General features: G+C 43.1%; 1 protein-coding gene across 2 annotated transcripts in view; it reads right to left on the bottom strand.

Annotated features, from left to right (window-relative positions):
• Alpk2 (alpha kinase 2) overlaps window positions 1–14348 on the bottom strand; it is a 117524-nt gene that overhangs the window by 82001 nt on the left and 21175 nt on the right. The window lies entirely within an intron of this gene.

Consider the following 14348-nt stretch of genomic DNA (forward strand, 5'->3'; position numbering starts at 1 on the left):
CACAACAGGATTGTGTATGAAGGGCAGTGCCATTTCCTCCTTAATTTAACACGACTAAAGCCTGACACCCATTGGCTGGAAACCTATATCCACATGTCATCCCAACTACATAGATCAAGCCAGGTGCTTGGCTTTGGCCCAGCAGGGAAGAAAAGAATCCTGAATCAGACTGAGCCTGCTCTCCCTGTTCCAAGAGGAATAGTGCTCCTGTGGCTCCTCTATTGAATAGGGCCACAATGAGTTGGAGACTGGAGTGCTTTACTGCCTCATTTCCTGCCAGGATCTTTTCCCAGGCTTTGCAGTCCCAAGAAATCTCATTATATCTGTATACGTTGCATTCTTGTTTCTCTTGCATTTGACATCATTGTGATATTGCCGACTTCCCTCTATGTGTCATTTGGCTCAGAAGTCAACAAGCATTTTCAGAAGGCAAGAGCTGTAGGTCTCACTTGGACTTAGAGCAATGTTTAGATCTTCATTGATGATTCCCTGTGTAAAAGAGGCACAGATGTCTAACTCTGAGGATGGGGAGTGGTGGTCAATGTTAGACACAGAAACTCTCTTTCTACCACATACTTTCTGTTCTTCACTGGAGGGAGCCCTCGGCCTTCTCAGACCCATACATGCGCATAAGCTTTAATTCACCAGGTACCTATTCACATGGGCCTTGTTTTGAGAAATCAGAGATCAGTTCCAATGTCAATATTGCTCAAAGGAGTGAAAGGAGGACACACCACTGTGGGTCAGGCTTGGACATGACCCAGAGCTGATATCTGGCTCTGCCCTGGCCAACAGCTCAAGAATTCTGAAATTTAAGACAACTTTCTGAAGGAAACAGTACCTGTTCCTATCCATTTTGCAAACTTATTCAGGTTTGAATGGGAAAATCAGGGAGAAGGAGCTTCATAAAGCCAAAACTTCACACCAAATGTGTTCTCCAAAAATATGGAAGTGCCAGGCAACCCCTGGCTCTTAAGAAACATACAGAAGAATCATCCCAACACTCTACTGGAAATTCTTAGATCAGAGTCCCTGGTTGAGGAACTGTGCACATGTTTCACATGTTTTTACAGATCTGGAGCCATTCTAGAACACATGGTCCTCGGCCACGCTCAGAGCTGTCCGCATCCTCATCCTCCTTGACTGGGCTTAGGTCTCCTGGTGAAAGCTGAATGTTTAGCTGAAGAAGAGGGACTTTTGCTGCAGTTTCACATTGCAAACGTCATTCCCTTCAGGAACTTTGTCAATTAATTCTTGGGGTTTTAGCCCTTAATTAAGAGTTTATAGGGAGCATAAAAGAACACCATGGACTACTGGAAAATCCCAAACAATTCAGATTTTCTGACCCATTTAGCCCATGCAACCGCTGCCACAGAAACCACCTACCCTGAGGCTACCTACCCATGACTTGGGTGGAAAGAAAAGGAAAAAAAGAAAGTAAGACTGAGAGGCTCAAAGGGCCAATTAAGAAACAAGAGGAAGAGAGATGATTCCCAAGACTAAAGGAGAGACAATAAAAAGAGTTTTAGAAAAATGTGGAGAAAATAATTAAGTATATTCAACTTAATGAATAACAAGAGGTTATCATGACTTAGTCATTAATAATTTTATGACCCATGTGTTTTAGTTGACATAGGATTTATAATCCCTCCTAGGTATACTAAGTAAAGAGGAAAAGGAACTGGATTAAGCATAATTAACTTCTTGCTGGTAAATGAAGGCCTTTGAGTTATGCTTTGCAGTTGACACATCCTTGATAATTATCACTAAGTAGCTTATAAAAGAGGAGGAGAAAATTGGGAAAGGATTCCAATGTCTGCTGAGCGCCTTCTATGTTAAACTTCTATGTGTTTTAGTCAGCTTTTTTTATTTATCACTGTGGCCAAAAGACCTGACCAGAACAACGTAGAGGAGGAAAAGTTTATTTTGTCTCATGGTTTCAGAGGTCTCAGTCCATAAGACGGCCAACGCCATAGCTCTAGGTCTGAGTTGAAGCAGTACATCATGACAAAGAGCATGGTGGGTGGGGTGGGGGAGCAGCTCAGGACATGTCCACAGGAAGCAGAGAGAGAAAGAGCTCTGCTCAACCGGAGACAAAATATAAATCCCAAAGGCACACCCCCAGTGACCTCCAATCACACCTCACCTGCCTGCAGTCACCACCTACTTAATCCATATCAGTGGATTAATCCACTGACTGAGTTAGGACTCTCAATCTAATCTTTCCACCTCTGAAAATTCTTGCATTGTCTTACACACAAACTTTTGGGGACACCTCATATTTAAACCATAACACAGTGTCGAGCTATTCCCTGTGGGCAAAACAGAGGCTCAAACGAGTGAAGCAACTTCCCCCAAATGACAAAGCTGGGGAGTGGTAAAACTGGAATAAAAAAGCAGACTTCGGATTCCAATGCCTGGCGCTGTGTGTGCTGTTAGACAACAACGTTCAGAGAAGGAAACAGTGGGATGCAGAGGTCACTGTGCAAAGGAAGAGTCTCTGTCTCAAGCCTTTGCCTTGATCAATTGGCCAACATGAGCAGGGGATGTGCTAATGCCGAGCACTGTTAATTACTGAGAAGCCAAGGAGGTGTGTGAGAAATTCTCAGAGTATTGTGGGTCACTTCTGTGCTCAGCTGTACAGTCCACACTGGAAAGAGAAGAGACTCACAGAAGAGACTTCAGTGGGAATGGCTAAGATGATAGGGGATAAGGGGGAGTATAGAATCTTTGCAAGATGCTGGCAGAGAGACATGTGGCCCCACAGTGATTTCACAGGAATACAAAGCCACCCCAGAAGAAATTCCCTCAACCAGTGAGTTCCCTCTTTGCCTATCTTTTCTTTGGGTTAAAGGATGTAATATCATTTCTCCACCATGTTCAGAAAGCCTACCTCAAGTTCTCTAAGTTCTTTCTAAATTAATCATTTCCTGGTAAAGTAAAAGACATTCATGTTACTGTATTGGGTGGGGCTTCTTCTGAGCAGAACCCCCAGAATCAGTCTGAACTAGAAAGTCTGAAAGCATTTTGGTATCAAGTCTCTTTTGTATCCTTCAAAATAACTGAGGACTCTAAAGAACCTCAGTTTGTGTGGCTTTTATCTATCAACATTTTATCAATCAAAGATTAAAATTTTTAAAAATTTGACTATTTATTAATTCAATTAAAATAAAAATAAATGCATTACACACCAGCATAAATAATAATCTTATGAAAACTATTTTTTCCAAAACAAAGCAAAATTTTATTAAAGGAGCATTGTTTTAATTTTTTCATATATTTTTAATATGAGGCTTAATCAAAGGTAGCTGTATTTTTCAAAATCTTTTTATGCATTCAGTGTGATGAAATACAGTGTTTGGGTTGAAGAATATGAAGAATATCTAGCCCATACATTAATGAGAATGTTACCAAAAGCTTGGTCCTTCTCCCCATGACAATCCAATAATAAAGATTAAGGTTTTGAGAAAATGGAAAAAGAAATTTATTGCTTTGCTAGCAAAGGAGAAACACAGGGGACTCCTGTCCCAGAGTCTATAATTCTCCCATCAGATGAAACAGTGAATTTTTAAAAAGATGATTCAAAGGCTATAGTCCAGGTGTTCCCTGTCCAGAGTTGTAATTCACTTGCTAATTGGAGAGAGAGTCATTTCTTAGATCTTCTGGCACCATCCCTGAAGTCTGCAATGTGACTTACTTTGTTCTTGTGGAGGGTGTGTGCAAAGGGACAGGAAACTCTGGATAAATGGGGAAGAAAGGTAATCCTAATTTCCCTGAGATTAGGGAGGGGGTGTGGAAGAGAAGAAGAAAAGGAAATATGTCCATTTTAAAAATAAGTCACAGTGGCAGAGCAGCAAGGGCTATATTCAAAGCATGAAGTGGACCACTGTTACAAGTATGTCAGAAAGAGGAAATAGAGAAAGAGGAAGAAAGAATATTTGAGGAAACTGCAAATCACTAGTTCAGAGAAGGGACTGGATTATATTTTTGGTTTTCTTTGAAGTGCTAGGTTCACTTTCTTCATTTGGGGGAACATCAGCCAAATATCCACGTTTGAATAACCATCATTTGTCCATTATTCTTTCAGGGAAAGACTTTTTATCCATGAGAAAAGTGGCTAGTTCAGCTTGCAACTTAAGCAGCGACACGGGTGCTCTGCCTCACCAGCTGAGGCACCTCTGCATGTTACCCACTTGATCACATGGGCACTAAAAGGGCTTTTGCTGAATTTTCAAGATTTAATAGCCATTTTTACTGTTGTATCAAGGACGTTATTAAGTAAAACACTTTGCTGTTTTTAACTATAGCCATCAGGTGGTAAAGGAACCTATGACAGCTAATGCAGTCTGGGGGTGTTGCCTTGATTCAGCGCAAAGACACCAACCTACTCACCCTCCTGCTTTTCTATCATCAGTGCACAGGTCAACACAGTGAAAAAGGCAAATAATGCAAATACTGCCTGAGTTTTTTGTGATAATAGTTTTGACCTCATGAATGCCCACCAAGATTTTTAGGAACCACTAGAGGTCCATGGAACACACTTTGAGAAACTCTAAATTGGAGAGAGCTATTCCAAAGGGAAACTGTCATGCACAGTCATCTCATGGGATAACACCCAATGGTGGAACCTGGAAGATGGACCTTCACTTGGACGGTTGGCTATTTTATTTAGTATGACCATTGATGGGTCCTCTTGGGCAGATGTCTTAATCTCTGTTTTTCCTTATTTGCCAAGGGAAAAGAAGACATATGTCTGGGCTCCCCCTCTAGAGATTCTGACTCAGTGCTTAATGCATGGGTCTATGTGATTTATTGGGGGCAGAGGAGGCTGCTTCCTTCAATTCTAGAAGAGCTAATCCTGGAAGTTCCTCAGGACCCAACCAACTAAGCACGATTTTTGTGCTTTGGTTATAAGGGGTAAAAATGTACAAACTAAAAGGGACAAGAATCCACAAGTCTAGTAACCTTGTTAAATAAAAATATAAAAACATTGGGCTGGGAAATAGATGTAATGAATGCAAAAGGAAAACACAGAGTAGAAATTTATTTTCTCTGGTGAGAAAGAGAAATGTGCTTCTCAAAACTGATATCTTTAAATCCTTGCATTTTAGTGGTCATCATCACACAGCCCTAAGGGTTCTGTATTTTCCTTGCATTATTCACACATCTCATTGGCCATTAAGGTGGGTGGCCCCACTGGCACAAACAAAAATAAAATCAGGACAAGTTTTCCCATTTGAACTGTGGGTTATCCTGGCTATCGCTGCTGCCACCTTGCCTTTTGTCTGCCCCAAGGCCATCTTCCCACTCCCAAACCCCATTACCAGCAATCCTAAAATTGCTAAAGTTCAAACTTCCACTTGACCAGGTTTCCTGAAGATGGGGTTCATGGGAGAAGCTGGAACTATGGGCTAGAAGTAAGATTTGGAATCCCCTCTGGATTGTAGGTATTACACAGCCACCAGCATTCCATTTTATCATGCATCCCACTTTCCTGTGAAAGAAAACAAGATCTGAGAGAGACACATCTGCAGGGTCTTCACCCAACCAGCCAGGACTGTGGGGGTAGACTGAAGCTTCCCATCTGGATGTCCACTGTATAAGCCTTGCACACCCATGCCACAGGGAAGGGAAAGAGGTCTTAGTTGAGAAATGCTTGCACAATGACATCTGTGTCCTTCGGTTGGTCATAGCACCATGTTAAGGTCATAATGTTTTCTTAGGCAATGTTACTCTATTTTATTACTTGCCTAACTGATGTTGTCAATGATCTTAATCAAATTATTCAGATAACTGAAGAAATAAGAAGGCTTTGATGGAGTTTTTTTTGTTGGTATTTATCCATTTTGCTTTTTTTGGTTTGTCCTGGGCATCCTCCATGCTAAACATGAGCTATACCACTGAACAACACCCACAGCCCAAGACTTTGTTGTTGTTTTTTTCCCAAGCCCCAAAGTTCTGTCATAGACATGGAGGAATTATAATCTCGAAACACACAGAATTTCTGGATCATATTTTCTACAATCTATTAGATATCTTTTGAAATAAATGAGGAGATTCCTCAATCATTTACCAATTTATCCAGTAATTTATCCAACAGATGGGTTGGGCCCACCTAAAAGGGACCTCTGAGCTGTGCCTGGACCTGTTTTTCTCTCACCCACTTGGGTCCTTCACTATTCTGCTCTCTACCACTAGGGCTGACCCCTTGAGGTGGTCACTTGAGTGACCACCACTCCCAGGCTGCCATGGCCTCCAGCGTCCTATGGTGCTTGAAGTAGGAGAGACAGGAGATTGTGGGGTGGGAAGAAGGGAGAATTGAGCTTCAGGTAGCATTCCCACATGTGGCTGCACCTCCATGGTGGCTCCAGGTCCTACAGAACAGCCCACCAGGGATCTAGCTTCTGGCTCATGGTCTGTGACCCAAACTTCTAGTCTTGCTCCTCCCTTGGTCTCTTATCTCAGAAAGTGATGGCTTCCTGCTGATGCCCATCTCAGGGTGACCTCACTGTTCCTTGCTTGGCTACTACATAACCCTGCTTGAATGTGCAGGGTGTTGTTTGTTTTTGTCTTCCTGGTTGACCCTAACAGATACAGAAATAGATTTGAACCTGAGACCACAGATGTGATTTGTCTTCCCAGCTTAAAAAAAAATGATAGGAAATATCTACCATGTATAAGACCTTGTGTTAACCACTCTATAGAAGATAAAGATGCTTAGTTCCTAGATCCTTTCCTCGGGAGCTTCCCATCTAATAAAGGAAATGAAGTGTCCATACAAATAGCTATAATACAGGACAGTGTGTGCTAAGTGCCATTGAAAATCACGCCAATTATAATGACTCAGGGCAGAGGGCAAGAGAGTGAGGGAAGGTTTCCTGGGGAACTTAGCAGCTGAGGCAGGTCTAAGAAACATGGCATGATAGTGGCAGGAAAGATGGCTCGTGCCCTGTGTTGGGGAGGGAGCTAGTCATCCGGGGCAGAAGGAATAGCCTATAGGTGGGAGAAAGTAGGAAATCTCCAGGCCCTACAGGAAACAACCAGTTTTTATTTGGAAAGTGAGGGCAAAATAGGCAGACAGGTAGAGCTATTTACTATTTAAACAGGAACTTGAAACAGTGAAAAGAGATACTCTTACTTTACCAAAACAACAGGCAGAGACTGGGGCCATGCCAGGGAAGCGGAGGGTGATCCAGGTGAATCAGGAGAAGCAACAGAGCCCAGACAGGAGAAGGTTTTTTAACCCATTCCAAGGGCTTTGGAACTCAGGCTCCAGTTCACTGGGAAGCAGATCAAATAACCATTCAGGGAAAGATGAAAGGTGATTCTATAAGGTCCTCACTGTGTTCTGCATGCAGAGCCAGGTGAGGAGAGAACACTTGCTCTCCACATCTGATATGGCCTATGGCCCTGATTGAGCAGGAACACCCCATTCTCCCATATGTCCAGCTCTATATGCCTGGCACACCCCATGGGACCGAAATTGGTCTGACTTGGCTCCTTCCCTGGGCAAGCTGTCAACGTTGCTGAGAGGGAAGGCTTTGGGTGCTAAACAGGGAGCACTACGTGATTTACAAACCCTAGTGTCATTGAATTCCAAAGGCACAGTTGAGGCAGCAACTGCTTCTGGTGGTTAGAAGGGGAGAGGTCAGGGTGGCCTAGATCTCCAGGGAACAGAGCCAGCACATGGAACTTGAACCCAGTGGGTAGGGATTAAACTTTGGCCTGGTGGCCAAGAGGGGAGGGCATTCTGGGCAGATGTACCAGAGCTCATATGAGCAGGTCATGTGTGGGGGTCAGCAAAGCAATGAGCTGGCATGGCAGTGACAGAAGGAAGAGCTGGAGGGGGAGAGGGCCCCAAGGACAGGAGTCGTGTTGGAAGAAGCTTCTGAGCAGAAGGCACAGAGAAAGGCTGAGGGAGAAATCTGCAGGACAGATTTCCGTTTCCTCTTGCTCAAGTGCAACTCTGAGCAGATCATAAAGTCAGTAAGGTGTCCTGTTTAAGGGACAGACTTAGCAACAAGCAAGCCTGGGAATACACACCAGCCCATACACTGTGTGACCTTGGACGAGCTACTTAACAGCTCTGGACGGTAGCTGTACCTACACCAATGGGAAATGACATAAGGATTAAGAGAGTTGTTTCCTATAAAGTTCTTAAAGCAGAGGCTGGCACACAGTAAGTATAAAATCAGCAGTTCTCAACCCTGGCTGAATATTAGAATTTTTTGGCGCACTTTTTAAAAATACCAGTGCCAAAGGAGTTTCAGGGCAGTGAAATCACTCTACCCATTATTGTCATGGTAGACACATGTCATAATGTAAGGTCTGTGAATTTTAGCAAAGGTACCACCATGATGCTTGATGCAGTTTATGAGGGAGTCTATGCCTGTGTGAGGAAAGGCAATATATAGGTCATCTCTGGACCTACTGCCCAGTTTTAGAACAGATGAACCTAAAAGTGCTCTAAAAAATAAAAATCTACTTAATAATACCAGTGCCAAGCCCCTCCCAAATATATATATATATATATATATATATATATATATATATATATATATACACACACACACACATATATTTGTGTGTGTATGTGTGTGTATGTATGTATGTATATGTGTGTGTGTGTGCTATATATATATAGCAGCATCTTAGGTGAAACTGCCATTGTATTTTTTAAGCTTCCCAGTGATTGCAATGGGAAGCCAGAGCTAAGAAGCACTGAGCTAAATAAATATCAGATCTTGTGCCTTAAAGTCTCAGCTCAGGGAATAAGATCTTTTCCTGGGGCTATTTGGGGAGTGGCTTCTTGGCTTTCCTTGGGCACAAAAAGCACTTCATTTTGACAGCTCTCTGAGCTCCTGGGAGCATTGCAGAGACACCACAGATACTTTGAACACAAAACGAGCAAAGTGAATTTAGAAAGGAAGAAAATCCTGTGGCATAACTACTCCACGCTTAGTTAACAGAGAAATGACTCTTCTTATCAAAAGAGAATTTAGGCCGGGTGCAGTGGCACATGCCTGTAATCCCAGCCACTGGAGAGGCTGAGGAAGGAGGATCACGAGTTCAAAGCCAGCCTCAGCAATAGCAAGGTGCTAAAAAACTCAGTGAGACCCTGTCTCTAAATAAAATACAAAATAGGGCTGGGGATGTGACTCAGTGGTTGAGTGCTCCTGAGTTTAATCCCCAATACCCACCCTTCCAAAAAAAAGCAACTAGAAATACCCACACTTTCAGCACCTAACAGATCACCAGCCTAGCTAGCATAATGTACCAGAAATCTCTAAGCCATTGTGACAGTATTTTAAAATCCTAAATTAAATTGTAAATTAGTTTGATTTAAAGCCCAGCATTATGGGTACAAGAGGAGAATGTAACATTAGACCACAGCAGGTGGTCACAGGGCCCCATTTCATAAGTGTCACTTGCCAGAGGTCCCAGCATGCTTTAGAACAGCCAGATAGCATAGAATTCTGAAGAACCATTATTGCTAATTCATCAAGAGCCCAGCACACTCCAAATTAGCCTTTGCCTGATCTAGCCCAAACCTGCTTCTGGTCTGAAAAACCCTACCATTCCATTCTACCAACTGCTCAGACAAAATGACAACCCCAAATCCATCTTTCACTCCCCTCCTGCATACAGTCCAACAGCGACTCCTATCAGATATAGCCAGAACCTGGGTGCTTCCTGCCACCTTTTCTAGGACCCTCCTGGCTTGAGCCACCATCTCAATTCCTGCAATGGCTGCTTGTGGGAGTGGGGCCCAGCTGTCCCCTGAGTCCTCTGTAAACATTCATGGCCTGGCAACCAGAGTCAGTATTTTAAAACTAAACCAGAAGGGGTTGGGATTGTGGCTCAACAGTAGAGTGCTTGCCTAGCATGTGTGAGGCACTGGGTTTGATCCCCAGCACCACAAAAACAAACTAAATAAACAAGATAAAGATATTCTGTTCATCTACAACTAAAAAATTATTTTAAAAAAACTAAACCAGAAAATATCATTTCTTTGTTTAGAAACCCTACAACATGTCTCATCTCATTCAAAATAACCTTCAAGTCACACATGATCAGATCCACATTGACCCTCCAATCCCTCCTTTGCATTACAAACTCAGTCCCAGTGGCCTGGCATGTTCCCAACCTCCGGCTTCTATCCTTGTTCTACCCTCTGACATCATTCTTTCTCCAGGCAATGACCTCATCACCCTCCCACCCTGCCCTTCCCCTTCTGCTCATAGGATACCTTCAGAGAGATCTCCTTCCCTAAGACTCTTCTCCTCCTTCACCCTCCTTTATTCTTTGTCACCTGACACATAGAATAGCTGCTGGTTTGTTAAAAGTCTCACTTCTTGTGTTATCTCTGAAGAGGTGAGGGACTCTCACATTTACTGCTGTATCTGCAGGGTCTAGAATGGTCGCTGGAATATGACAGACCCTCAACTAATCTTCATTTTAAAGGAAATCCTTATGATAAGTGCTTTTGACTTATAGACCAGCAGTAAATTTTGTTTGGAGGATGGTACGGGTAGGCTGTGAACCATCTAATGGAATTCTTTGGGTTCCAAGCCTAACTTTGTTCCTAATCAACCATGTTACTTTAGGTGGGTTCCATTATTCCTCTGGGCCTTCGATGACCTATAAAGTTCAAAGAGTGAACTAGACCAACTACATTTGACCAACTAAAGCAGAATTCCTCAAGGGAGGGAATCTAGATGTGGTATTTTCTTGAGTTCCCCAGGTGTCATATATGACCAGGACAGGGATAACCCTTAGAGCAGGGCTTCTCATTCCTTCATCATGTACATAAGTCCTTGGAGATCTTGGTAAAGTACAATGTCCAATTGGCTAGGTCTGGAGTTGGAGATGGATTTCTGTGTAACAAGCTCCCACAAGATGCTGATGCTGATGGTCCAAACTCAAGCTGCAAGGTCTTAGAGTCACTTCCAGCTCTGTGATGCCAAAGTCCTACAAAGGACAAAAGTCTATTTATTTATTAAATTCTCAGAAAAACACCAGCTGTTACTTGACTCACTGCTCAATTTGAGCTGAGTTCCCTATTCATTGCCTGTCAAGATGTCTGCCCCAGCCCCCCATCAGCCCCATGCAACTCTGTGACTCTCAAAAGTTGCTCTTTTTTTTTTTTTTAATGAATTGCTGGGCACAGAGAGGGGAATGAGCAGAACCAGAGCAGAAAATTTTTCTCTCTCAAAAGCTGGCTCACCAAGCATGCACCAGGCTCAGAGACCTTCAGCCTACAGGAAACTCACTGCCATTTAATTGCTTTTCTTTGCCTGCTGTTCTTTGTCAGGGCCTCAATGCCTGCTGTGACCTTTTTTGTCTTCTTATCCAACCATCGCATCCTGTCTCTGCCTCCCCCACCAACTCTGGTGCCCCCTGGGCAAGTGTGGGTTAAATGGCAACTGGCAGGCAAAGGGGAAAGCTGCCTGGGACCTGGGGGATGCAGCCCCTCATTGGAGAAGGCTGGTTAAGGAGGCCAGGAAGTCACTCTAACTGGAAGAAGAACCTCCACATGCTGGAGCAGCAGCCCAGGGATTGGTGGGTGACAAGGACAGAAAAGGGCAGCACAGAACAAACAGAAGCTTGATGCCCTACAGCTCAAATGATAACAAGAGCAAGCAACACAGTGACCTCCTACAGCTATTGCAAGAGTCCTTTTAAAAAAATCATTAAGTCTTCCCAATGCCCTTAAACTAGTAGGCCCACCACCAAAAAGCCATAGTAAGTCAAAACATGTGCCCAGGTGCAAGTGACTGTGCATGGAATGCTTCCTTCCCCAGGCTCTGAAGAACAGAGACAAACCACCAGATGCACTGTTAACTCATTCCAGAAATCTTAACTGAATGTAGACTAGGAGATAGGTGCTGTGCTAGGTGCTAGAGCTACAGCAGGGGACAGATGGGACAAGTCAAACATCTTTTCAGTTTTCAAAAGCATCAAACCATGACTCTAACTATAAAGCAGCACCAAGAACTTCCCTAGGGGGAGGTTGACTCCGTTTTCAGAATGGGTAGATGAAGGGACATTTCAAGGGTCGTGCAGCATGTGTCCCATCTTTAGATGGAAACAGTCACCAAATTTCTGACTCCAGCCAAAGGTGAGCAAGTGCCCCATGGCCTGGTCTATGACATTCTCCTCTGAGACACTCACTTACTTAAGACACAATTGGAATGTGATGATGGACAGAAGATTCTTGGAACAGACCTATTACCCCAGGGACTAAATGGGAGTTTCTCGTCAGACTCTCAGAATCATTCAAGCAAGGCTCTAGGCATGGTGTGAGCAATGACCATGATGCACACCTGCTTCATTCATTCAAGAAGAATGCCATGGGAGCCCCCTCAGCCCTGTGCTGAGAACACAGAGGTCTCCCAGGTGCTGGAAAATTCTATCAGTCATCCTTAAGACTTGTTACACCTACTTAAGCTCACAGAACACAAAGTTCACAAAATGCCTTCCAGACTTGGATGAAAGACATTGCTCTCTTAGCCAAGACATGGTGAGATTTAGTCATCTTTATTTCTACCCAATGATTCCTTGATCAAGAATGTTAATTACATTTTATCTCTGAGAAGAAAATAGCAGAGAGGAAAAATTCTGCCAATCTAAGCTAACTCTCTTATCTCCAAACTGCCATATTTTAATCCATTCCAAAATTATAGTTCTGTGTAGAGGACATGTTTAAAGCACATGAAATAATATTTATTAAGTATTCTAAACTTTTTGCCTAGGTTGATTTAATCTCCACAACAACTCAATAAAGTGGACACTATTAATATCCCCATTTTACACATGAGGAACTCAGGCATAGAGAGGTTAAATAACTTGCCAGGTAAGATGCATCTTGCAGATCTAGGACTTCAGTCCACACAATTTGGCTTCAGATTCTTCTCTCAATGGGGGAAATAATATCCTGTCCATTGTAAGAGAGGTTCATGGTGACAGTTCTACCATTAGAGGATGTTTGTTTTGAGACCTTTCTTCCAGGAATGGGGACATCTTTAACTAAATTTCTGATCCTTACCCACCCAGGTCTCAGTCACAGCTAACCATTTGTGCTGGTCCAGTGTCTGGCAAAAGGTTTAGTTTTCTTTGAGTGACCATGGATAGAAAGAGGCTAATTGTTCTCCCAGAGTCTGGAAAAAGTCTTTCACATACACGACAAGCACTTACAACCAAATCAAATCAGACCAGACTTAGGAATGTAACACCATGTCCTGCAGCTCCTGGGGTCTGTCAGCCCACTCAGCTGTGAATAACTGAGCAAGCCCGAGATGTTACCACAATCACAGATTTCACTTTGTAAACACCATCCAAGCATGGTCACAAATGTCACCATGTATAACAGAACCAGCTTAAACTCTTATGTCTGGGGGACAGTGTTCCTAGTAAATATCCAACTTTTTTACATTCCTGTTTCCTCCATTGCACTGTGAGATCATAGGAGACTTTGCATTCCTTTATATGGCATTGTGGATAGAACACATTAAGTGCTCTTAATTTACTCATTTAATAAACAAATGGATTAAAATGAAGAAAATTATTCGACAGGCAGAGGGTAGCCACAGATGGTGGGTTTTTGTATGTTATGTTTAAGCAGGACAAAGACATTTACAGATAGGTGATTTAAAAGATTAACTAGGTGTTCTAGTGATAGAAAAGGTTACACCTTGCTGCAATGTGACTCTGCCATTCCACTCTTAAGAGCTAGAGTCTATTTTCCTACCTCTTCAATCTGGACTGGCCCAGTGGCTTACTTTGGCCAAGAGACTGTTGTGGGGATTGTTGTTGGGGTGGGCTCCATTATATTGGAACACTGCCCAAGACTGCCATGTATGGAAGCCAGCTCCCTGCTCCTATAGGAGGAGAGCCCACAGGGAGAACTGGGAGGACCTAGCCAACAGCAGCATCGACTGCCAGACATGGCATTCAAGCCATTTTGGACCTTCAAGTCCAACCAAGCCATCCCACAGAGTCAGGAAAAATAACCCACTGGTCATTTAAGGCCCTCAGTTTCGTGGTTCTTTGTTAGTTCTTCAACTTTTAACCTTTTAGATTGGATAATTCTTTATCGTTGGGGGCTGCTCTGTGCATTGTGCAAGGTTTAGCAGCATCCTTGCCCTCTACCCACTTGATACCAGTAGCGCCCCTACCCTCTCCAGTTGTGACTATCAAAAATGTTTCCAGATATCTCCAAGTGTTACCTGAGGCCAAAAACATAAGCGACCCAGGAAATCTTTTTGATTTCTCCTTTGAAATCTTTAATAACCAATGCCTGCTGTGGTTTGGATAGGGTCCCCAAAGGTCCATGTGAAAAAGGTTTG

Source organism: Marmota monax, unplaced genomic scaffold (assembly GCF_021218885.2).
Source record: "Marmota monax isolate L192 unplaced genomic scaffold, Marmota_monax_Labrador192_F-V1.1 WCK01_AAM20220418_F8-fsc00088, whole genome shotgun sequence".
Lineage (NCBI taxonomy): Eukaryota > Metazoa > Chordata > Mammalia > Rodentia > Sciuridae > Marmota > Marmota monax.